At 40.1% G+C, this 24,495-nt stretch overlaps 1 long non-coding RNA gene across 1 annotated transcript in view; it reads left to right on the top strand.

The window, feature by feature from the left end:
• The window catches only part of LOC135274773 (uncharacterized), a 59,482-nt gene that overhangs the window by 3,756 nt on the left and 31,231 nt on the right, over nucleotides 1-24,495 (top strand). The gene's annotated exons all lie outside the window — the stretch shown is intronic.

Genomic DNA, 24,495 nt, shown 5'->3' with positions numbered 1-24,495 from the left:
TGATTCAAATCATATCTCTCTTTTCTAGACTTAGAGCTTTTCAACTTATACAGATCCAGTAAAAGTTAAGCAGTATATCTATCTATTCAGTTTTATGAATGCCATTATCAACTAGCCAGTGCTAAAGATCTCTGTAAGTCAAATTCTTCTGATTACTTTGGCTCTACCATTCATTACAGTAACCAAATTCACTCTGACTGTGGCAAACAAGTGCCACCACTGCCATTTCAAAGTGCCACCATCTGCATTGAATTGAGGAATCCCAGTTTGATGATAACAGTTTTCACTCTAACTCCTGACCAGTAAAGAACCACCACCACAGAATGCTTCGAGGATGCTTAGCGTTTCCTTCATAAATGTATTTCTCACATTATTTATAAAGGGCATATTCTGTTGACCCTCCTGGGTGGCACAGGAAGGGGGTATGTGAGCAGGACTTTCAATAATCCACTCTAGCACTCCAATCTTTTTTCTCTACCATTTATCAATCTCGTCTCTCTACTTGTGCTACTTGTTTTGGCATTCCAACTTCATTATTCTACGTTATTTTGTGGCCATGTTTTAATCAAGCAACCAAGCAAATTCTTAGAGTCATTTTCAGCCCTTTGAACTAACACCTTGAAAGTGGAATCTCTGCCAATGAACACAAATCAGTAGAATTGTCTTTATGCAGTTCTGTATTTCTTCCACCTTGATTCCATGATTTGAATGTTCTCTCCAAACTCAAGTTGAAATCTAATCACCATTGTGGTTGTATTAATAAGTGGGACCATTAAGATGTGATAAGGCCATGGAGGTTCCACCCTCATCAATAGGTTAATGTTTTTCTCACAGGAGTGGGTTTGTTTTCACAAAAGTGTGTTGTTATAAAAGTGAGCCAAGTTCTCACTGTCTCTCACTTTTACCCTCTCTTGTCCTTCTACAAGAGAAGGATGAAAAGAGAAAAGAAGGGATAATACAGCATGAAGGTCCTTGTTGGATACCAGTGCCATGCTCTTGGACTTCCCAGCCTTTAGAACTATGTAAACTTTTTTGGCATTTTAAAAATAATCTTTATTTTTTAAAGTTAATGTGTGCGCTATAGGAAATTTAAAAACACAAGAAATAAAGAACGAAGTCATCCATGATTATAAGCCACTTACAATGTTTCAGATGTCCTTCTAGCTCCTGTATGTGTTTAGATAAAACATCCAAATTTATGGGATTAATATCAGTGATTTTTTCACACATCATAAATATTTATCAATTCAAAATCCCAAACCTATAAGAGTATTTTGATAACCAAGAATATACTACACTAGCTCAATCTGTTAGAAAATAAATGTAATCCTGCCTTTCTTGGAACAAAGACTTCATAGAAGGCAAAATGGCAATGGACCTCTAGATAAAAGCATTGGCAGAGTTCTGATTAAAATACTGCATTCTCTTAAATCTCAATTTAAAATGAAATATAAAGCAACAGGATACACTAAGTACAATGTTTCTAAGAGTATTTATTTTTATTTTTATTATACTTTAAGTTCTGGGGTATATGTGCAGATCATACAGGTTTGTTATAGAGGTATACACATGCCATGGTGGTGGTTTGCTGCATCCATCACCCAGTCATCTACATTAGGTATTTCTCCTAATGCTATCTCTCCCCAATTCCCCCAACTCCTGCTATTCCTCCCCTAGTCCCCCAACCTCCAGGCCCCAGTGTGTGATATTCCCCTCCCTGTGTCCATGTGTTCTCATTGTTCAACACCCACTTATGAGTGAGAACATGTGGTGTTTGGTTTTACCCTCTTGGGTCAGTTCGTTGAGAATTATGGTTTCCAGTTTCATCCATGTCCCTGCAAAGGACATGGACTCATCCTTTTCTATGGCTGCATAGTATTCCATGGTGTAAATGTGCCACATTTTCTTTATCCAGACTATCCTTGATGGGCATTTGGATTGGTTTCAAGTCTTTGCTATTGTGAACAGTGCTGCAATAAACATACATATGCATGTTGTTTAAAATAGAATGATTTATAATCCTTTGGGTATATACCCAGTAATGGGATTGCTGGGTCAAATGGAATTTCTATTTGTAGATCCTTGAGGAATTGCCACACTGTCTTCCACAATGGTTGAATTAATTTACACTCCCACCAACAATGTAAAAGCATTCCTTTTTCTCCTCATCCTCTCCAGCATCTGTTGTCTCCTGATTTTTTAATGATCGCCATTTTAACTGGCATGAGTTGGTATCTCAATATGGTTTTGATTCACATTTCTCTGATGACCAGTGATAATGAGCTTTTTCTCATATGTTTGTTGGCTGCATAAATCTCTTCTTTTGAGAAGTGTCTGTTCATATCCTTTGCCCACTTTTTGATGGAGTTGTTTATTTCTTGTAAATTTGTTTAAGTTCTTGTGGATTCTGGATATTAGCCTTTTGTCAGATGGGTAGATAGCAAAAATTTTTCCCCATTCTGTTGGTTGCCGGTTCATGCTATTGATAGTTTCTTTTGCTGTGCAGAAGCTCTTAGGTTGAATTAGATCCCATTTGTCTATTTTGGTTTTTGTTGCCATTGCTTTTAGTATTTTAGTCATGCAGTCCTGGCCCATGCCTATCTCCTGAATGGTATTGCCTAGGTTTTCTTCTAGGGTTTTTATGGCATTAGACCTCATGTTTAAGTGTTTAATCATTTAGAGTTAATTTTTGTATAAGGTGTAAGGAAGGGATCCAGTTTCAGCTTTCTGCATATGGTTAGCCAATTTTCCCAACACCATATATTAAATAGGGAATCCTTTCCTATTGCTTGTTTTTGTCAGATTTGTCAAAGATCAGATGGCTGTAGTTGTGTGGCATTCTTTCTGAGGCCTCTGTTCTGTTCCATTGGTCTCTGTCTTTGAAGAGAATTTATTATGAGACCTATACCATTAAAATATTAGCAAGAAGGTATGTTTCCATTGATTACTTAATGTATTACTACAGTACAGCCAAAAGACATGAACATACATCAATGGGTTTTGTCAGAACGTAAATAAGAACACATCTTATACTTCTCTTCCTTTGTACTTCCTTCTGCCCCTCTACTACCAACCTAATCCACAAGTTCTGACATACCCTGCTTAGAAGTGGTTTAACAATCTCATGTCCAAGGTGCATCTTTTCTATCAATTATAACAAAAAGATGTTTACAAATTGGCTCATTCACTAGCTCTACTTTTTATCATGTACTGTCACCTCAAGACATCTGTAAAGTCTAGATATTGTGAAATAATGAACTTTGCCCCCAATAAACACAGACACTTTACTAAATATGTACACATAGATCTATGGTTAAAATCTAAGACCACCTTCTAGATACGGAGATACTAGCAAAGAGCCCTTCCATTCACCCTTCTTCTCCATCTTCCAGCATTCCAGTGACTCAATAAAGAACTATGCCTAGATCTAAGAGGTGGATTAACAAAGGTCACTCCCAGAAGATAGTGCTTCCTAAAAACTAACAAAGATACATTTATAAGGGGATTATTTTACTACTTCTACTTACAACATACTTTGAGCATTAGGACTTGTTTATCCTTTAAACACAGCAGTATTAACTAAAATGCACATAGAGAACAATGGTTTGACCCTTTGGACTAATCTAACTTATGGGCACATAATCCTTCTCTTCTCATACTTCCTCCTCCTTCCACCTGCCACCATCCAGTGAACAGTCAGCATACTCTCCAAAACATCAAGTTTAATAATCCCATTTCGAAATGCAGCCGCTCCCCAAATGCAACCATTCCTATGAAATAACAAAAAAAAAAATGAGTAAAGGATGTGACTTTAGCCCTCTGCTTTTAACACACTTTTCAACATCTGGAAACACTGAATGTTTCAAATAGCACTTCAGTTTTCTACAATAAACTGAGCCAGCATCAAATAATGATACACATACATGACGAAGGCTATAATTTGAAAGTGTCTTCTAAACAGGAACATTTGACCTAGAGTCCTTCCCTCCTTCTACGTCTCTCAACCCAGTGGCCAGTCATAAGCATCTGTAATGCTTAGGGGGGATTTTAACATTTCATTTCCTAAGTGTTTTTAAGAGCAGTCTTTCTTATAAATTTTAAGACAAAGTGTATTCAATGCATTACTTTATAACTCTTTTTATATACTAGCAACTTCTTTAACACCTAGAAAGACTGAATATTGTAAATCAGGACTTGTTTGTCCTTTATATACACTACATACACAGACAAGTAAAACAAAATGCATAAAGGACAGTGGTTAATCTTGCCTCCCTACAGGTGCACTGGCACAGAGCTTGTTGCATTTTTCCTCCCACCTCCCTTGATTCAGTGCACAAACACAATGTATATTACTCAAGAGGTTTGGCCATCTCCATCCCTACTGACAAAAAGCATTTCATATGAATTTTTAAAAGATATTTACAAAATGTGTTCTTTTACCTCCTCTACTTTTAACATTTATCAAGCACCTCTGAACATCTATGAAGATATTTCAAAAAGTTCTTTATCATTGTCAATTATACATACAGTAGTGAGGAATAAAATGCACATACAAAACAATGGTTATAATATGAAAATGTCTTCTAAATATGACTACTCTGGCGTGAATCTTCTTCTTTTCTTAAGTCTCCTGCTCCACATCCTCTAACCCATTAAACCAACATGGGCATGTGTGGTTACCTGGGTCACTTCCAGAGATGATCTAACAACTCTCTTTCAAAAAGTCACATTCAGAATACATTTAATTTCTATCCTTTTTTTAAACAAGTGGGCTTTTACAGGATGTGTGATTTTCTAACTCTATCATACATCAGAAACTTCTTTTCATCTAGAAAGGCTAGATTTAGCAAATTTTTCTTTTAAAAGGTTGGCAGGAATGTTGAGGGCATCTTTTTCATATTATATACACAGGCTGTCTATAAATGGCCAATCTTCCCAAAGAGTGGTGGGCCTTTCCAATGGACCAACTGTGTGGCATGTTATTTGCCATTTCCACTTCCCACATTAAGGTCTGGTGGAATAAAGACCAACAACAAACACTGGATGATTGCCAACTGCTAACTGTTCCACCCATTGTCATGTGGGGCTCCATTTACCTTTCAGGTGTTCAGCCTTTTGTTCCTTGTTGTCAGGACTAGGTAGGACTCACTCTTAGGACAGATCAGTTATGTCAGGACCCAGAGCTACACAACTCCAGGCCTGAGGTGGCCGAGCTTGGTGTGAACACCTGCCTCTTTCTGCCCCACACCATGGTGGCCCTCAGTGCATATGGGACACCTTCCTATGCTGCCATGCTCACCACCATCCAAAGGTGCTGCATCCAAGCACAGCAGGGTTGGGCAAGGAGACACTGGACACTGGGAGGGTCAGGCTTGGAGAGGCCACTGGTGCCATCAGGTCACCAAAGTTGGGAGGAAAGATGTTTACAGTTGTTTCAAGGCCTGAGCCTGGCCAGTGGGTGCCACAGTGAGAGCTCTGGGTGTCTGCAGGGAGGAGGCCATGCCTGTCCTAGGTCCTCAGCTTACCTGCCTATGAGGGAGCTTCCCTGCTTGACTGCTTATCATATTCTCTGCCAGACTCTAAATTGCTTCATGTATTACCATTTATGTGGTATTCTGTTACAGCAACACAAAGTGACTAGGATAACCTTAAGATCCATTCCTACACACATTCTCCAGGTTTCTATTGATAGAAATTGGCAAAATCATGCAATATTTTTTAGTGTGGATTATGCCTCCTCTCAGGTTATCCTCTGTATCTCATCCTTAGACTTGCTGACAATGGCAGCAGGAGGCAGATAGGTTCCTAGGCAGAAAGGGGTGGGTCCCTGGTTAGGCTCAAACTTTAAGCTAGCAATGGCCTGAAGCCTGGGGGCTGGGCTGTCAATTCTTGGTGGAGTCCATCACCCAGTATGAGAACCTCTTTGATGCTTTTCAGCCAGTCAGACGGTGCTTTTTATGGGCCCTCCCATGGACCAATCAGCATGCACGTTCTCAATTCTGAGCCCATAAAAACCCCAGACTCAGCCACATGTCAGGACTACCTGCCTGCAGATAGGAGCTACCCACTTCAGGTCTCCTCTCTGTTGACAACTGTTCTGTCACTCAATAAAGCACTTCTCTACCTTGCTCACCCCCAGTTTCCTGTGTAACCTCATTCTTCCTGAACATGGGACAAGAACTTGGGACCTGCCAAATGACAGGCATGAAAATGTCTGCAACACTTTGCTGACTGACTTACTGAGCTGTGGGCAGTAGCATGCTCCCATTTGTGGGTCTGGGGGAGTGAAGAGTGGTGACCCAGCGGGGGGTCCAGACCTTGGGATTCCAATCTGAGTCAGAGATGTAACATTATAGCCCTCCCACCTTTCACTGGTGTTGGGAGGCTACCCCATGTGAAGGGAAGCTGCAGCAGGACTGGGTCCAGGAACCTTGGGCCAGAGTGAGCTGTAATATGCCCACCCCCACCCCTTGGGGTTCCACTATTGTCAATGTCTCCAAGTTTTTGGGCACCACTGCATTCTACTTGTCCAGATGCCAGTGTCCACAGCAGAAGACATTTGTGGTGCACCTGGTCTAGCCACAGCCTTGCACAGAACCAGTGTCTGGAGCTGCCCGCCCCACTGCAGCTGTGGCCAGATCCTGCACTCACTCCCTCACATACCCCTCACCTCCTCATACCTGGCTCACCCTCAGTGGGCACGGGATCCAGGTCAGTAGTGCAAGCCAAGTGCATCCTGCCACTTGGCAGAATGAGTGGGTGGGACAAACAGAGCAGGCAAAATTCAAGCAGTGGCACTGCTGGCAACAGAAGCAGGTGAAGCAACCTCCAAATGATTGTGTGACACTGAGACTTGTATCTAGTTACAGTAGCAGAAGCAATGACAGATGGTAGGGGAATGTTCTGAGGAGAACCAGTTCTTCATGCAAGGGGTACATCTCTTAAGACAGAAGAGGATGTCTTTGCCTCTACAGACATTTATTCTGTAATTGAGGTACACATGGTATTAGACTTGCATTTGGTTTTCAGAAATCTCAGCCTTGCAGGTTCAGAAGATGTTTCCTTGGCAGTAGTCACTGAAGTAGTACTGTGAACTGGGAATTTAAAGCCCTTCATTCATAATTTTGTTTACCTAAATGCTCCAGCACACTTTTTATTTAAATGCTCTATAGCAGAAAATATTTTGTCACCCACAACGTTTGCTTTTTCTATAGACATATTATTATAGGTATTTCCAGGTGATAATTTGAGTAACTGTTTTACCACTGCATTCAATAGATTATTAATGCTTCCTATACCACTGGAAACAGTCATCAATGCCTTTAAAGTGGAGCAGATCAGAGCACCGAAAAACCCAGAGTCAGTTCAGCAACTCATATTTAAGACTGTTTCTTAGAAACTGCTTTCAATGCTATTTTTAAATTTAAAACTTTTATTTTTATTTGAAAAATAAAAATGTATGTATTTATGGTGTACATGTCATTTTGGAATATGTATACGTGGTGGAATGGCTAAATTGATCTAATTAACATATGCATTAGTTCACATACTTATCATTTTTTGGTGACAGTTCTAAATTCTGTATCATTCAGGTTTCAGTCAGAGAAACAACCACCAGGATGCATGTATGTGTGTGTGTGTGTGATTAGAGAGAGATAAAGTAGGCTACTCTTAAGCCTTAATTTCTCCTGGAACTTTTTCATGAGGTAGGGATGAGGGAGGGGATGGAGAAGAGTTCTATAATCTTCTTATCAAATCTGTCTTTTTGTAGGCCTGTGTTCCTGGACTGGAAACTTCACAGTTGTTTCTTAGTTTTTCTCTCCCTTAGGTGAGACAGAAAGTCTAGAGAAGACGGAAGTTGAGTAATCACCCTTCCCCTAGGTGAGACTAGGCTCTTGAAATCCATCCACGTATTGAGGGTACTGAAAGGATTTTAGTCATTCCTATCAACTTCTATGACTACATTTTCTACTAGTCTCATTGATTCTACTAAATTCATTATAAAGACAGAATGAAATGTGTAAGGGTCAAATAGGAAATAAAAGAAGGACTGTATAATTCACATTCTGATAGTCACCACTTCCTTCCCAACCCCACGTCCAGATATATGAAAGCTGACCTGCGTCTCAGAAATGACAACTTACCCAAAAAGACATTACATTTTGTATTAGTCACTTCTCACACTCCTATAAAGAACTATCTGAACTGGGTAATTTATGACGAAAAAGAGGTTTAATTGACCACAGTTCTGCAGATTTAACAGGAAGCACAGCTGGGAGGCCTCAGAAAACTTACAATCATGGTGGAAGGTGAAGGGGAAGAAAGCGTGTCTTACCATGTGGAGCAGGAGAGAGAGAGTGCAAAGGGGAAGCACTACACACTTCTAAACAACTAGATCTCATGAGAGCTCATTCACTGTCATGAGAAAAGCAAGAGGAAAGTCCACCCCCATGACTCAATTACCTCCCATCAGGCCTCCTTTAGTACATGGGGATTATAGTTCAACATGAGATTTGAGTGGGGACACAGAGCCAAACCATATCAATCTTGGAGATAAAGAAACTTTAAAACAGCTATAGTGAGGCCGGGCGCGGTGGCTCAAGCCTGTAATCCCAGCACTTTGGGAGGCCGAGGCGGGTGGATCACGAGGTCAAGAGATCGAGACCATCCTGGTCAATATGGTGAAACCCCGTCTCTACTAATACAAAAAATTAGCTGGGCACGGTGGCGCGTGCCTGTAATCCCAGCTACTCAGGAGGCTGAGGCAGGAGAATTGCCTGAACCCAGGAGGCGGAGATTGCGGTGAGCCGAGATCGCGCCATTGCACTCCAGCCTGGGTATCAAGAGCGAAACTCCGTCTCAAAAAAAAAAAAAAAAAAAAAACAGCTATAGTGAGACTAAATACAGGCAAAACTATAAGGTTGGTGAAGTTTGCTGTCTGAGCCACTTAATCTTTTATTTCCTGGAACACAGCTTCCTCAAGCTGCTTATATCTATTCATATGCTCCTTGGCAAAACCTGTTTTCATTTTTTTTTTTACCCTGAGGAATAAATAACTGATGGAGGACCGTACACAGGGGATATTTGCATTTAATCAGGATTTAATGATTAAGTAAAAGAGTTAGATTGTGGAATGTGGAATTGTATATATCAGCAAGCTTATAAGGAAAGAGTGCTTTTTACTTTGGGGTCTCTTGGGTCCCTAAAATCACATTACTTGGCTAATGCCTATTCTGTTTTCTGCATGAGGAAAATCTTTAGTGGTAATTAATTTCTTTTTGGGTTCTCCACTCTGCTGAAAGTCAGCAAAGCTTTGTGTACTCATTCAGCAAATATCAACTTATCGATGTTTGCTTAATACAGCAAAGGCGAAAAGGTTAGAAATATTTTTCAATAATTTGTTATTTTACCAGTTTTGACCTTCAGGTTATGTGAGGCTTTACAATACCTTACTACTTTTTAAGGTCTTATACACTAAAATCTTAAACGTTAGGCCAGGAAATATAGCTAGGGACTTTCCTTGACTAAATATTTGCCAAGACTCGACAAAATATCTAGAATCCTTCCACAGCTCAACTGCTTTGCAGCCTTTTCTCATTTTGCCAAGAAAGAAAGGACTCAAACATTGCCCAAATCATACTTAAATCCTAGTCTAAGTGAATTTAAAACTTCTGGTTCTGGTTCAAGCTGGGGAGCATTTATGCAACCCTGTGCAAGTACTATCAAGGGCTATGAGGAAATAGATTTCTTTCACGCAACAAAACTTTGATAATTGCACATGTCTCCTTATGGTCCCATGAGCATGTCAGGTTTATAGATCTTTTATCACAGTGGAGAGAGAGTGCAAGCAGGGAGTCAGATCATAAACAAACAAAAAGTAAAATATAAATGTGTCAGATGGTCTTAAGTATTCTGAGAAAAAATGAAATGGGGAAATGGGTTGGAAATGTTAGAGTTGGGGAAGAGCTGCATTTTAATTTAAGGCAGTTAGGGAAGGCCTCATTGAGGTGACAGTTGACAAAAATTCAAAGGAGATTTAGGACCAAGCCATTCAACTATTTAGGGGAAGAGTGTACCAGCACGGTGAACAAGTGCAAACACCTTTTCAAGAATGTTCCTGGTTTATTTTAAGAACAGAAAGGAGTTTAGTGTTAGCAGAAAAGCTAAGGGAAGGGGGTAATGGGAAAAGAGGCCATAGAGGTAAGAGAATGGATGGGAGATCTTGTAGTATCTTATAGACCAATTGTAAGGATTTGACTTACTCTAGTTTGAGTGACGTGGGAGGCTATGAGACACTCTGAATAGACGTCCGACATGATCTAATGTAGGTGTTCAAAGGATCACTTTAGTTTCTTTGTCGAGATTAAACCGTAAGAGGGCAGGTGCAGAAACAGCATATCAGTATAACATTCCAGGCAATTGATTATTAGAATTGTGTTGGTAGTATTGAAGGCAGGGAGAAGAGGTGGGATTCTGGATATATGTGGAAGGAGAGTCAACAAAATTTGCTAAAGGATAGGATGCTGCTGGTCAGGAGGGGAAAAGAGTACCCAGGGATGTCTCCAAGATTTTTGACCTGCATTTGGTAGGAGTTGGTAACAACTGAGACAGAGAGGATTGTTGTAGGAACAAACTTTGATGAATAATCAGGAGTTCAGTTAGGAGATACCTAGTAGGAAATTGAAATTCAAGACCAGAGATTTTTAAAACCTGGCTGTCAGCAGCACATACATGGTATTTAAGAGAAGAAGTCTAAGCCCTCCTGACATCATCACTCAGGCCTCTTTGTCCTCTGGCTTGTTGTTAGATTTTGTCAATGGGAGGCCCTTTCAGGAGAGAAGAAAGAAGAAGAAAAGCAAGGTCTGGGTTTTTTCCCCATTCGTTCATGTTAGGCAGCCCCTTTGCTGTAGTGAGAGGTTTCACTGGGTTCTGAACACTGCTCCTTCTCAGCCCTTCCAGGCCTAGGGGTGATGGAGTGTCAGCTGCTTCTCACTGTTACCAGTCCTGGCTGCTGTATCATCTCTTATTGGCTCCCTTGACCCTATCCACTCATTTAACTCTCTTCAGTTATTGCTTCAGATTATGACTTCTGTTTCCTACCAGGACCCTAATGACATTAGCAGATCTGGTGAAAAAAATAGTTGGGAAGCAGTAGCACTTGAATCCTGAGGCCAAATCTATTGCCAGTTTGTGATTATCATTTTGACAATTGATAATTATTGTAATTTCTATATGGCTGTTGAAATTATTATTTTTATTATAATTTAATTTAATTTATTTTGTTCTGTCTTACAACCACATGTATTAGAAGCATGATATGTAAGGAAGAAGCAGTTGGGGCTCTTCCTTGTATGAAGGAAGGAAGTATTGTAAGACCTTGGGAAAGTCACATCACTTCCTGAACTTAAGTTTCTGGATGTGTTAAGGGAATGGTAACTACTGCCTCTTTTATTATTATTATTATTATTATTATTATTATGCTTTAAGTTCTGGGGTACATGTGCAGATCTTGCAGGATTGTTACATATGTATACACATGCCATGGTGATTTGCTGCCTCCAGCTCCAGTCACCCACATTAGCTATTTCTCCTAATGTTATCCCTCCCCAATACCCCCACTCTCTGCTATCACTCCCCTAGTCCCCCATTCCCAACAGACCCTGTAGTGTGATGTTCCCCTTTCTGTGTCCATGTGTTCTCATTGTTCAACACCCACTTATGAGTGAGAGCATGCAGTGTTTGGTTTTCTGCTCTTGTGTCAGTTTGTTGAGAATGATGGTTTCCAACTTCATCCATGTCCCAGCAAAGGACATGAACTCATCCTTTTTTGTGGCTGCATCGTATTCCATGGTGTATATGTGCCCTTATCCAGTGTATTCTTGATGGGCATTTGGGTTGGTTCCAAGTATTTGCTACTGTGAACAGTACTGCAATAAACATACATGTGCATGCATATTTATAGCAGAACGATTTATAATCCTTTGGGTATACACCCAGTAATGGGATTGCTGGGTCAAATGGTATTTCTAGTTCTAGATTCTTGAGGAATCGCCATACTGTCTATCACAATGGTTTAACTAATTTACACTCCCACCAACAGTATAAAAGTGTTCCTATTTCTCCATATCCTTTCCAGCATCTGTTGTCTCCAAATTTTTTAATGATCACCATTCTAACTGATGTGAGATGGTATCTCAATATGGCTTTGATTTGCATTTTTCTGATGACCAGTGAAGATGAGCATTTTTTCATATGTTTGTTGGCTGCATAAATGTCTTCTTTTGAAAAGTGTCTTTCATATCCTTTGCCCACTTTTTGATGGGGTTCTTTGATTTTTTGTTGTAAATTTGTTTTTTGTTTTTTTTTTTCTCAAGTGTTTATTTATTTATTTATTTATTTTTAGGTTTTGGAGTACATGTGAAAAACATGCAACATTGTTGCATAGGTGCATACGTGGCAATGTGATTTGCTGCCTTCCTCCCCTTCACCTATATGTGACATTTCTCCCCATGCTATCTCTCCCCAACTCCCCACCCCCCACTATCACCCCCACTGCCCCCAGCAGACCCCAGTGTATAGTGCTCCCCTCCCTGGATCCATGTGTTCCCATTGTTCAACACCCGTCTATGAGTGAGAACATGCGGTGTTTGATTTTGTGTTCTTGTGTCAGTTTACTGAGAATCATGGTTTCCAGGTTCATCCACGTCCCTACAAAGGACACGAACTCATCGTTTTTGATGGCTGCATAATATTCCATGGGGTATATGTGTCACATCTTTCCTGTCCAGTCTATCATCGATGAGCATTTGGGTTGGTTCCAGGTCTTTGCTATTGTAAACTGTGCTGCAATGAACATTCGTGTGCATGTATCCTTATAGTAGAATGATTTATAATCCTTTGGATATATACCCAGTAATGGGATTGCTGGGTCAAATGGAATTTCTATTTCTAGGTCCTTGAGGAATCGCCACACTGTCTTCCACAATGGTTGAACTAATTCACACTCCCACCAACAGTGTAAAAGTGTTCCTATTTCTCCACATCCTCTCCAGCATCTGTTGTCTCCCGATTTTTTAATGATCGCCATTCTAACTGGCGTGAGATGGTATCTCAATGTAGTTTTGATGTGCATTTCTCTAACGACCAGTGATGATGAGCATTTTTCATATGCTTGTTGGCCTCATGTATGTCTTCTTTTGTAAAGTATCTGTTCATATCCTTTGCCCATTTTTGAATGGGCTTGTTTGTTTTTTTCTTGTAAATCTGTTTTAGATTGCTGGAAATTCTGGATATCAGCCCTTTGTCAGATGGGTAGGCTGCAAAAATTTTTTCCCATTCTGTTGGTTGGTGATTCACTCTAATGACTGTTTCTTTCACCATGCAGAAGCTGTGGAGTTTGATTAGGTCCCATTTGTCTATTTTGGCTTTTGTTGCCAATGCTTTTGGTGTGTTGGTCATGAAGTCCTTGCCTACACCTATGTCCTGAATGGTTTTGCCTAGGTTTCCTTCTAGGGTTTTTATGGTGTTAGGTCTTATGTTTAAGTCTTTAATCCATCTGGAGTCAATTTTAGTGTAAGGTGTCAGGAAGGGGTCGAGTTTCTGCTTTCTGCATATGGCTAGCCAGTTTTCCCAACACCACTTATTAAACAGGGAATCCTTTCCCCATTGCTTGTTTTTATCAGATTTGTCAAAGATCGGATGGTTGTAGATATGTTGTGTTGCCTCCGACACCTCTGTTCTGTTCCATTGGTCTATATCTCTGTTTTGGTACCAGTACCATGCTGTTTTGATTACTGTAGCCTTGTAGTATAGTTTGATGTCTGGTAGTGTGATGCCTCCCGCTTTGTTCTTTTTGCTTAGAAGTGACTTGGCTATGTGGGCTCTCTTTTGGTTCCATTTGAAGTTTAAGGTGGTTTTTTCCAGTGAAGAAGGTCATTGGTAGCTTGATGGGGATAGCGTTGAATCTGTAAATTACTTTGAGCAGTATGGCCATTTTCACGATATTGATTCTTCCTAACCATGAACATGGAATGTTTCTCCATCTGTTTGTATCCTCTCTTATTTCGTTGAGCAGTGGTTTGTAGTTCTCCTTGAAGAGGTCCTTTACGTTCCTGTTAGTTGTATTCCTAGGTATTTTATTCTCTTTATATCAATTGTGAATGGCAGTTCATTCTTGATTTGGCTCTCGTTAAGTCTGTTATTGGTGTAAAGGAATGCTTGTGATTTTTGCACATTGATTTTGTATCCTGAGACTTTGCTGAAGTTGTTTATCAGTTTCAGGAGATTTTGGGCTGAGACGATGGGGTCTACTAGATATACAATCATGTCATCTGCAAATAGAGACGATTTGACTTCCTCCTTTCCTAATTGAATACCCTTTATTTCTTTTTCTTGCCTGATTGCTCTGGCTAGAACTTCCAGTACTATATTGAACAGGGGTTGTGAGAGAGGGCATCCTTGTCTAGTGCCAGATTTCAAAGGGAATGCTTCCAGTTTTTGCCCATTCAGTATGATATTGCCTGTTGGTTTCTCATAAATAGCTTTTATTATTTTGAGATACGTTCCATCGATACCTAGTTTATTGAGGGTTTTTATCATAAAGCACTGTTGAATTTTGTCAAAGGCCTTCTCTGCATCAATTGAGATAATCATGTGGTTTTTGTCTTTGGTTCTGTTTATGTGGTGAATTACATTTGTAGACTTGTGTATGTTGAACCAGCCTTGCATGCCCAGGATGAATCCTACTTGATCATGGTGGATAAACTTTTTGATGTGCTGTTGCAATCGGCATGTCAGTATTTTATTGAAGATTTTTGCATCTAAGTTCATCATGGATATTGGCCTGTAGTTTTCTTTTCTTGTTGAGTCTCTGCCGGGTTTTGGTATCAGGATGATGTTGGTCTCATAAAATGATTTGGGAAGGATTCCCTCTTTTTTGATTATTTGGAGTAGTTTCAGAAGGAATGGTACCAGTTCCTCTTTGTATGTCTGGTAGAATTCGGCTGTGAACTCATCTGGACCTGGGTTTTTTTTTGGGTGGTAGGCTCTTAATTGCTGCCTCGACTTCAGACCTTGTTATTGGTCTATTCAGGGTTTCAACTTCTTCCTGGTTTAGGCTTGGGAGGAGGCAACTGTCTAGGAATTTATTCATTTCTTCCACGTTTTCTAGTTCGTGTGCATAGAGTTGTTTGTAATAATCTCTGATGATGGTTTCAATTTCTGTGGAATCTGTGGTGATATACCCTTTATCATTTTTTATTGCATCTATTTAGTTATTCTCTCTTTCCTTTTTTATTAATCTGGCTAGTGGTCTATTTTGTTGATCTTTTCAAAAAAACAGCTCCTGGATTTATGGATTTTTTGAAGGGTTTTTTGTGTCTCTATCTCCTTCAATTCTGCTTTGATCTTAGTTATTTCTTGTCTTCTGCTAGGTTTTGAGTTTTTTTCATCTTGCTCCTCTAGCTCTTTCAATTTTGACAATAGGGGGTCAATTTTAGATCTCTCCTTGCTTCTCATGTGGACACTTATTGCTATATATTTTCCTCTAGAGACTGCTTTAAATGTGTCCCAGAGATTCTGGTATGTAGTGTCTTCATTCTCATTGGTTTCAAAGAATATCTTTATTTCTGCCTTTATTTCATTGTTTGTCCAGTCAACATTCAGGAGAAAGTTGTTCATTTTCCATGAAGCGTGCGATTCTGGGTTGGTTTCTGAATTCTGAGTTCTAACTTGATTGCACTGTGGTCTGAGAGACTGTTTGTTATGGTTTCCATTCTTTTGCATTTGCTGAGGAGTGATTTACTTCCAATTATGTGGTCAATTTTAGAGTAGGTGTGATGTGATGCTGAGAGAATGTATATTCTGTGGATTTGGGGTGGAGAGGTCTGTAAATTTCTATTAGATTTGCTTGTTCCAGGTCTGAGTTCAAGTCCCGGATATCCTTGTTAATTTTCTGTCTCATTGATCTGTCTAATATTGACAATGGTGTGTTAAAGTCTCCCACTATTATTGTGTGGGAATCTATGTCTCTTTGTAAGTCTTTAATAAGTTGCCTTATGTATGTGGGTGCTCCTGTATTAGGTGCATATATATTTAGGATCGTTAGCTCTTCTTGTTGCATTGATCCTTTTACCATTATGTAATGTCCTTCTTTGTCTATTTTGATCTTTGTTGCTTTAAAGTCTATTTTATCAGAGATGAGAATTGCCACTCCTGCTTTTTTTTTCTCTCCATTTGCTTGGTAAATCTTCGTCCATCCCTTTATTTTGAGCCTTCGTGTATCCTTGCATGTGAGATGGGTTTCCTGGATACAGCACACTGATGGGTTTTGGCTTTTTATCCAATTTGCCAGTCTGTGTCTTTTGATTGGGGCATTTAGTCCATTTACATTTAGGGTTAATATTGTGATGTGTGAATTTAATCCTGTTATTTTGATGCTAGCTGGTTGTTATGCCCGTTGGTTGATGCAGATTCTTCATTGTGTTGATGCTCTTTACCATTTGGTGTGTTTTTGGAGTGGCTGGTACTGGTTTTCTTTTCTATGTGTAGTGCCTCCTTCAGGACCTCTTGTAAATCCGGTCTGGTGGTGATAAAATCTCTGAGTACTTGCTTGTTCACAAAGGATTTTATTTTTCCTTCACTTATGAAGCTTAGTTTGGCTGGATATGAAATTCTGGGTTGAAAGTTCTTTTCTTTAAGGATGTTGAATATCGGCCCCCACTCTCTTCTGGCTTGTAGGATTTCTGCTGGGAGATCTGCTGTGAGTCTGATGGGCTTCCCTTTTAGGGTAACCCGACCTTTCTCTCTGGCTGCCCTTAGTATTTTCTCCTTCATTTCAACCCTGATGAATCTGATGATTATGTGCCTTGGGTTGCTCTTCTAGAGGAATATCTTTGTGGTGTTCTCTGTATTTCCTGGACTTGAATATTGGCCTGCCTTGCTAGGTTGGGGAAGTTTTCCTGGATATTATCCTGAAGAGTATTTTCCAGCTTGGATGCATTCTCTTCGTCACATTCGGGTACACCTATCAAACGTAGATTAGGTCTTTTCACATAGTCCCATATTTCTTGTTGACTTTGTTCATTCCTTTTTACCCTGTTTTCTCTAATCTTGCCTTCTTGTTTTATTTCATTGAGTTGATCTTCAACCTCTGATATCCTTTCTTCTGCTTGGTTAATTCGGCTGTTGAAACTTGTGCATGCTTAGCGAAGTTCTCATGTTGTGTTTTTCAGCTCCATCAATTCACTTATATTCCTCTCTAAGTTGTCCATTCTTGTTAGCATCTCGTCAAGTCTTTTTTCAAGGTTCTTAGTTTCTTTGCATTGGGTTAGAACATTTTTTTTTAGCTCATGGAAGTTTCTTATTATCCACTTTCTGAAAGCTGATTCTGTCATTTCATCACACTCATTCTCCATCCAGTCTTGTTCCCTTGCTGGTGAGGAGTTGTGATCCATTGTAGGAGGAGAGGTGTTCTGGTTTCAGGTGTTTTCATCCTTTTTGCGCTAGTTTCTTCCCATCTTTGTGGATTTATCCACCTGTCGACTTTGTATTTGCCGACTTTCTGATTTTGGTAAGTTTAAGTCTGCAGGAGCAGAACTCATAAACCCCCTTTTCTTTCCCCCAGGTGTTCTGTCCCAGGGAGTTAGGGCTTTATGCATTTCCACTGTGCTGCTGCCATTTTCCCTGCCCACAAGGTGGCAGCCTAGTCACACTCAGCCTGCAGAGGCTTCACTGAGCTGCTGTGGGCTCCGCCCAGCTGCTGTGTGAACTTCCCTGCAGTCCTGTTTATATGGGTGTAGTTAGAACTGCTTCCACTATGTTGGCCTGCCTCTCTAGTGATGCACTCTCTGTAGTGGCGGGTTGCCTTGGTGACAGCAGATTGCCTCGGGAACTGCAGGGTGCCTCCGTAATGGCAGATGCCCCTCCTCCACAGAGCTGGACCATCCCGGGTTCAGTTGTGTTTGCCATGAATGTCTCAACCCAGAGCATTTCCAATTGCTGTTTTTTTGTTTTTGTGGGGGTGCAACCAGCTGGGCCTGGTCACCTAGCTCCTTGTCTCATAGCCTTTTGTTTTTTAGTTGAATGGTCGGCTCTCTACCAGGTGACCTGGTCGCCTGTTGAATAGGTGCCGGGACCTGTGTGATTTCCCGTGCAGTGACTCACTGCACCGGCTGAAACCATGGCTCTGAGAATCGTGGCACTTTTTTGCCCGGGAATCTCCTGGCTTGGATCCCTGCTTCAGTTCCCCTTGCTGGCTAAGAGGAGACACCATCTTGTTTAGTCTGCCCTGGGAGCCACTGCATCAGCTGAAACTGCGGCTCTGAGATTCATGGCGCTTTTTTACCTGGGAATCTCCTGGCCTGGCTCCCTGTTTCAGCTCCCGTTGCTTGCTAAGAGGGGACACCATCTCGTTTGCTCTGCACTGGGAGCCACTGTGTTGGCTGAAACTGTAGCTCTGAGATTCGTAGCACTTTTTTGCCCAGGAATCTCCTGGCCTGGCTCCCCATTTCAGCTCCCCTTGCTGGCTAAGAGGGGACTCAGTCTCGCTCACTCTGCATTGGGAACCGCTGCGCCAGGGCGCAGGCCAAACAGCTGCATCAGCCAAAACAGTGGTGCTGGTGACCCATGGGGCTTCTCCACCTGTGAATCTCCTGGTCTGTCGGCAGTAAAAATCCACCTGGAAATGCGGCGTCCACTCACCCTCTGCGCTTTCACTCAGACCTGCAATCCCCAGCTCCTCCTAACTGGCCGTCTTCTTGATTGATGCGTAAATTTCTTTAAGTTCTTTAGATTCTGGATATTAGCCCTTTGTCAGATGGGTAGATTGCAAAATTTTTTTTCCATTCTGTTGGTTGCTGATTCACTCTAATGATTGTTTCTTTTGCTGTGCAGAACTTTTAAGTTGAATTAGATCCCATTTGTCTATTTTGGCTTTTGTTGCCATTGCTTTTGGTGTTTTAGTCATGAAGTCCTTGCCTGGAATTCTACTAGATGCACAAAGAGGAGTTCATACCATTCATTCTGAAACTATTCCAAACAATACAAAAAGAAGGAATCCTCCCTAACTCATTTTATGAGACCAACATCATCCTGATACCAAAACCTGGCAGAGACACAACTAAAAAAGAAAATTTCAGGCCAATGTCCATAATGAACATTGATGCAAAAATCTCCAATAAAATTCTGGCAAACCGAATACAACAGCACATCAGAAAGCTTATCCATTACTATCAAGTAGGCTTCATCCCGGGGATGCAAGACTTGTTCAACATACGCAAATCTGTAAACGTAATCCATCACATAAACAGAATCAAAGACAAAAACCACATGATTGTCTCAATAGATGCAGAGAAGGCCTTCAACAAAATTCAACAGCCCTTTATGCTAAAAACTCTCAATAAGCTAGGTATCAATGGAATGTATCTCAAAATAATAAAATCTGTCTATGACAAGCCCACAGCCAATATCATACTGAATGGGCAACAACTGGAATCATTCCCTTTGAAAACTGGCACTAGACAATGGTGCCCTTTCTTATCATTCCTATTCAACACAGTATTGGAAGTTCTAGCCAGAGAAATCAGGCAAGAAAAAGAAATAAAGGGTGTTCAGTTAGGAAAAGAGGAAGTCAGATTGTCTCTATTTGCAGACAACATGATTGTATATTTAGAAGACCCCATCATCTCAGCCCAAAATCTCCTTAAGACAATTAGCAACTTCAGCAAAGTCTTAGGATACAAAATCAATATGCAAAAATCACAAGTATTCCTATACACCAGTAACAGACAAACAGAGAGCCAATCATGAGTGAACTCCTATTCACAATTTCTACAAAGAGAGTAAAATACCTAGGAATACAACTAACAAAGGACGGGAAGGACCTCTTTAAGGGGAACTACAAACCACTGCTCAAGGAAATAAGGGAGGACCCATACAGATGGAGAAATATTCCATGATCATGGTTAGGAAGAATCAGCATCATGAAAATAGCCATACTGCCCGAAGTAATTTAAAGATTCAATGCTATTCCCATTAAGCTACCAACTACTTTCTTCACAGAATTGGAAAAAAAAAACAGCTTAAACTTCATATGGAACCCAAAAAGAACCTGCATGGCCAAGGCAATCCTAAGCCCAAAAAAAAAAAAAAAAAAAAAGTGGGAGGCATCATGCTACCTGACTTCAAACCATATTACAAGGCTACTATAATCAAAACAGCATGGTACTGGTAAGAAAACAGAGATATAGACCAATGGAACAGAACGGAGCCTCAGAAAGAATGCCATACAACTACAACCACTTCATCTTTGACAAACCTGACAAAAACAAGCAACAGGGAAAGGATTCCCTCTTTAATAAATGGTGTTGGGGAAACTGGCTAACCATGTGCAGAAAGCTGAAACTGGACCCACTCCTTACACCTTATACAAAAATTAACTCCAGATGGATTAAAGATTTAAACATAAGACCTAACACCATAAAAATCCTAGAAGAAAACCTAGGCAATAAGACCGCTTCCCAATAAGTAATATTCATTCTTAAATATTAAGCTGGTACCTCCTCCAAGGTCCTTGAAGGACCTTGTTAAAGGAGCACAAAGCTTAACTGCCTACTTTTAAATTTGTCTGAAGGTACAATCCTGGTATCTAAAACCCACTAATGCTAGCCAGGGTTAGAAGAGATGGTTAGGAGAAGGGGAAGGCTGTCAGTACCTGCAATGTTAAAAAGCATGTCATTTTAATCTGTTTTCAGTATTTTTTTTCTCAGAATAAATTCTTTTGGTCAAATCACATGACTAAGGGCAGAAAAAAATCTAAAGACTTTGGAATGGCAGTCCAAATATTGACTGTTACCAGCATGTTTCCTTCTGGTCTCCCCGCTGAAAGCTACATCTAGGAATGATACAGTCACACAGCCCTGGAGTTTGGCAGCTGAGCACCTCTGGATCTCTGGCCTTCGGCACCCAGAGAATAATTCTTAAATCCACAAACTGTCTCGTGCAGCACTTTTTTTCCTTTTCTCCTCAAATAATATCCAATTACTGAGTGCTGTGCTGGGAGAACCTGGGGAAATGCTAGAAGGATGCGCAGCTGAGAGCCACTGCGGTTTGACAGCTCTCCAGCTACTTTGAAAATATTTTGGCAAAAACAAGATTTTAAGTAAAACTGTTTCCTTTGGTAACATACCCAAAACTGCAGGTTTTACATTTTCAGTTCTATGATTTGGGCCAAAAGTAGAAAAAGAAGAAAAAAAGGAGTAAAAGCTGTTCTTGAGGGAGGAAGATAGAATCTAAGAAAATGGGGAACACTACGTGGGATGCAGATATGAGAGTAGGAGAGAAACAGATGGAAGCAAATTTAACTTTCTCTCCTCACTTCTTTTCTCTACTAAAGAATTTCCCCGTCAAAATATAAGGCTCTTTTTTTGCCTTAAGATGTCCAGGAAAGGATTTGCTGGGGAATTACTAGGCTAGGATTTGTGTTATTGCTTAATATAGGATGAGCAATAACAACTGGGGAGGGTCAAACCACATGGGTGCTTTATTTCAGGCCATCCTATATCACAGCAGATGCACGAGGGGATAAATGGATAATATTTATCTCGACTCTGTTAGTTGGTCCTTGGAGAATATGCTCAGTTTTTCTTGCTTCATTTTTTTCTTGATTGCATCCATGCATAAAATCCCTCCATTTTTTAAAATACCAGCTCTCTCCTATCCCAGGACCTTTGTGGATACCTTCTCTACCCAGAATCCTTTGCCCTCAAACTCCATCATTTAAGAATGAATATTACTTATTAAGAGGCAGTAGTATTGCCTTGGTTTTCTTCTAGGATTTTTATGGTGTTAGGTCTTATGTTTAAACCTTTATTCCATCTGGAGTTAATTTTTGATGTTAGCATTTTATGGTGACTTTCTGGTCATCTGTTTACATATTCTCTAACACTGTAAATTCTACAAGGGCCTGTTCACTCTCACACCCCCAGGGCATGGCACAGTGAGTGCCTGAAGCAAGGGCTTGTAGGAAATGTATTCTAAACTATATAACATTAATACCAGAAGGTACTTTAAAGATTATGTAATTAACCCCCCTCCAATTTTATAATTGTGTTCCATTGTCCAAGGTCACACAGCTAGTTGGGAGCAGAATTTAGATTTGAACCCTGTAATCCCAACTCTATGTTTAGTCTTCCTTTCATTATTGTCACTTGATACAAAGTGTTAGACAAAAGGGCAAGGTTCCAAAAATACTAATCATCTCTCTACAACACAAGCTCCCTATCACCCAAGAGTCTGACATCTCATTGGAGAGAAAAGACTTCTTCCTGGGTCCTTCTTGAAAAATTACTATTATAAGAATAAAACTTAGAGTCAAACTCTGTCCTTAACTTCCCTCAGACTCCGGAAGATCTATTTATCTTAGAATGGTAAGGGAAAGAAAAAAGTTTGATATTTAGTCCCTAACTAAATGCTTATGTGAAAAACAGTGAACCCAAATGTTCAAAATCCTATTAAAAAGAGAGAAGAATAGGAAAGAGAAATATTAATAATGATAACAACCATAGCTGACATTTATGTCAGTTCTTAGACTAGTACTGCTCTAAGAACCTATCCTAAATGACATAAATTTACTCACTTAATCCCCCATCAAACTGTAAATTAAATACTATTATCCCTACTTTACCAATGAGGAAACTGAAGCATAAAACAACTGTTCAATACATTTCGCTAGTAAATGAAAAGCTGAGATTTGAACCTGAGCAGCTTACTCCAGCGTCAGCACTCTGTGGAACACCTAGATAAAGCTTCTAGCCCCCAAACAGAGATAAGTTTTTACAACCTCTATGAAAGATCCCACTGATATAACCAAGTTCCATCAGGCCTGAGCTAATTTAGAGTCAAAACCTTGGGAATGATGAGTCTTTCACAATTGTTTATGTAACTGGCTGCCCTGTTCCTGAAGTATTGAACTGATTCTGAGAATTTTGTTTTATCTGTCTGTTATCTGTAAATAATTTTCATTTGTTGTCAGTTTATTTAATTCAGGCAATATCCTTTCTCACAAGCTGAAGAACCTATAAAGGACATGATGGTTTTATAGGAGTGAAAGTCAAGAGGCTCCTCAGAAGAGGGTTTTGTTACTGCTTCACTGTGCACTTAGAATGAAATCCAAATTTCACCCACATAGCCTTACAATGAAGGCCTTTCTCATCATTTGATGTGATCTCCCACCGTTCTCCTTGTTGCTCCCTGAGCTGTAGCCATTGCAGTACTCCTCCAGCCTCTTGAACTCACAACTGTCCCCTGTCCACAGGACCTGCACTCTTGCTCTTATGTGGCAAGTGGCTTCCAGAAAAAAATAGTGCAGTTATTGGAACAAATTTTTCATGTCAGAAAGTTCTTTTAGACAGTATTGGATTGAGGAATATAAGAACTGGAAGAAAAGTTAGCATGAAGGTGGTCTTTCAAGGCAGTAAAGGGCATTGGCTGTAAGGTTAGATCAGGATTGATTATTTGCTCTTCCACTTCTTATCTCTGGGTTCTGTAAATTAGTTAATCTCTTTATACCTAGTTTCTGGCACAGAAATTAAATGAATATATGTATCCACCTAAAAAAGTGTGTATGTGTGTGTATGTGTGTGTGTGTGTGTGTGTGTATTCTGCCACAAATTCTGGACAACTGCTAGTCCTCAATCAAGGGAAAACAGCAGCAATAGCAATAGAATGCAAATAATATGGATGCCACTCTGCTGAGGATTAAGATTCAAATAGGTGATCAATATGTGCATGCATAATATATGTATGCAGAAGGCTTAGACTGCACTTTAATAGGTCAGAAGGATAGGAGGGCAGATTTTACAAGTAACAGTTTTAGGAAGTTTTTTGTTTGTTTGTTTGTTTTATTTTTATTTTTTATTTCTATAGGTTTTGGGGGAGCAGGTGGTGTTTGTTTACATAAGTTCTTTAGTGGTGATTTCTGATATTTTGGTGCACCCATCACCCAAGCAATATAGACTGTACCCAGTTTGTAGTATTTTATCCCTCAACTACCTCTCACCCTTTCACTGAATCCCCAGAGTCCACTGTATCATTCTTATGTCTTTGTGTCCTCATAGCTTAGCTCCCACTTATGAGTGAGAACATACGATGTTTAGTTCTCCAATTCCTGAGTTATTTCACTTAGAACAATAGTCTCTAATTTCAACCAGGTTGCTGTGAATGCCATTATTGCCTTCCTTTTTTTATGATTCAGTAGTATTCTATGGTATGTATACACCACAATTTCTTTTTTTTTTTTTTAATTGTACTTTAGGTTCTGGGGTACATGTGCAGATCATGTAGGATTGTTGCATAGGTACATACATGGCAATGTGGTTTGCTGCCTCCATCCCCCCATCACCTACATCTGGCATTTCTCCCCATGTTATCCGTCCCTGACCTCCCCAATCCCCCGCTGTCCCTCCCTTCCCCACCAACAGACCCCACTGTGTGATGCTC

The sequence above is a fragment of the Aotus nancymaae genome, unplaced genomic scaffold, assembly GCF_030222135.1.
Source record: "Aotus nancymaae isolate 86718 unplaced genomic scaffold, 86718_ANA_hifiasm-v0.15.2.pri h1tg000014l, whole genome shotgun sequence".
NCBI classification, from domain to species: Eukaryota; Metazoa; Chordata; class Mammalia; order Primates; family Aotidae; genus Aotus; species Aotus nancymaae.
Note: the sequence above shows the minus strand (reverse complement) of the source record. Positions and strands in the feature narration are given on the sequence as shown.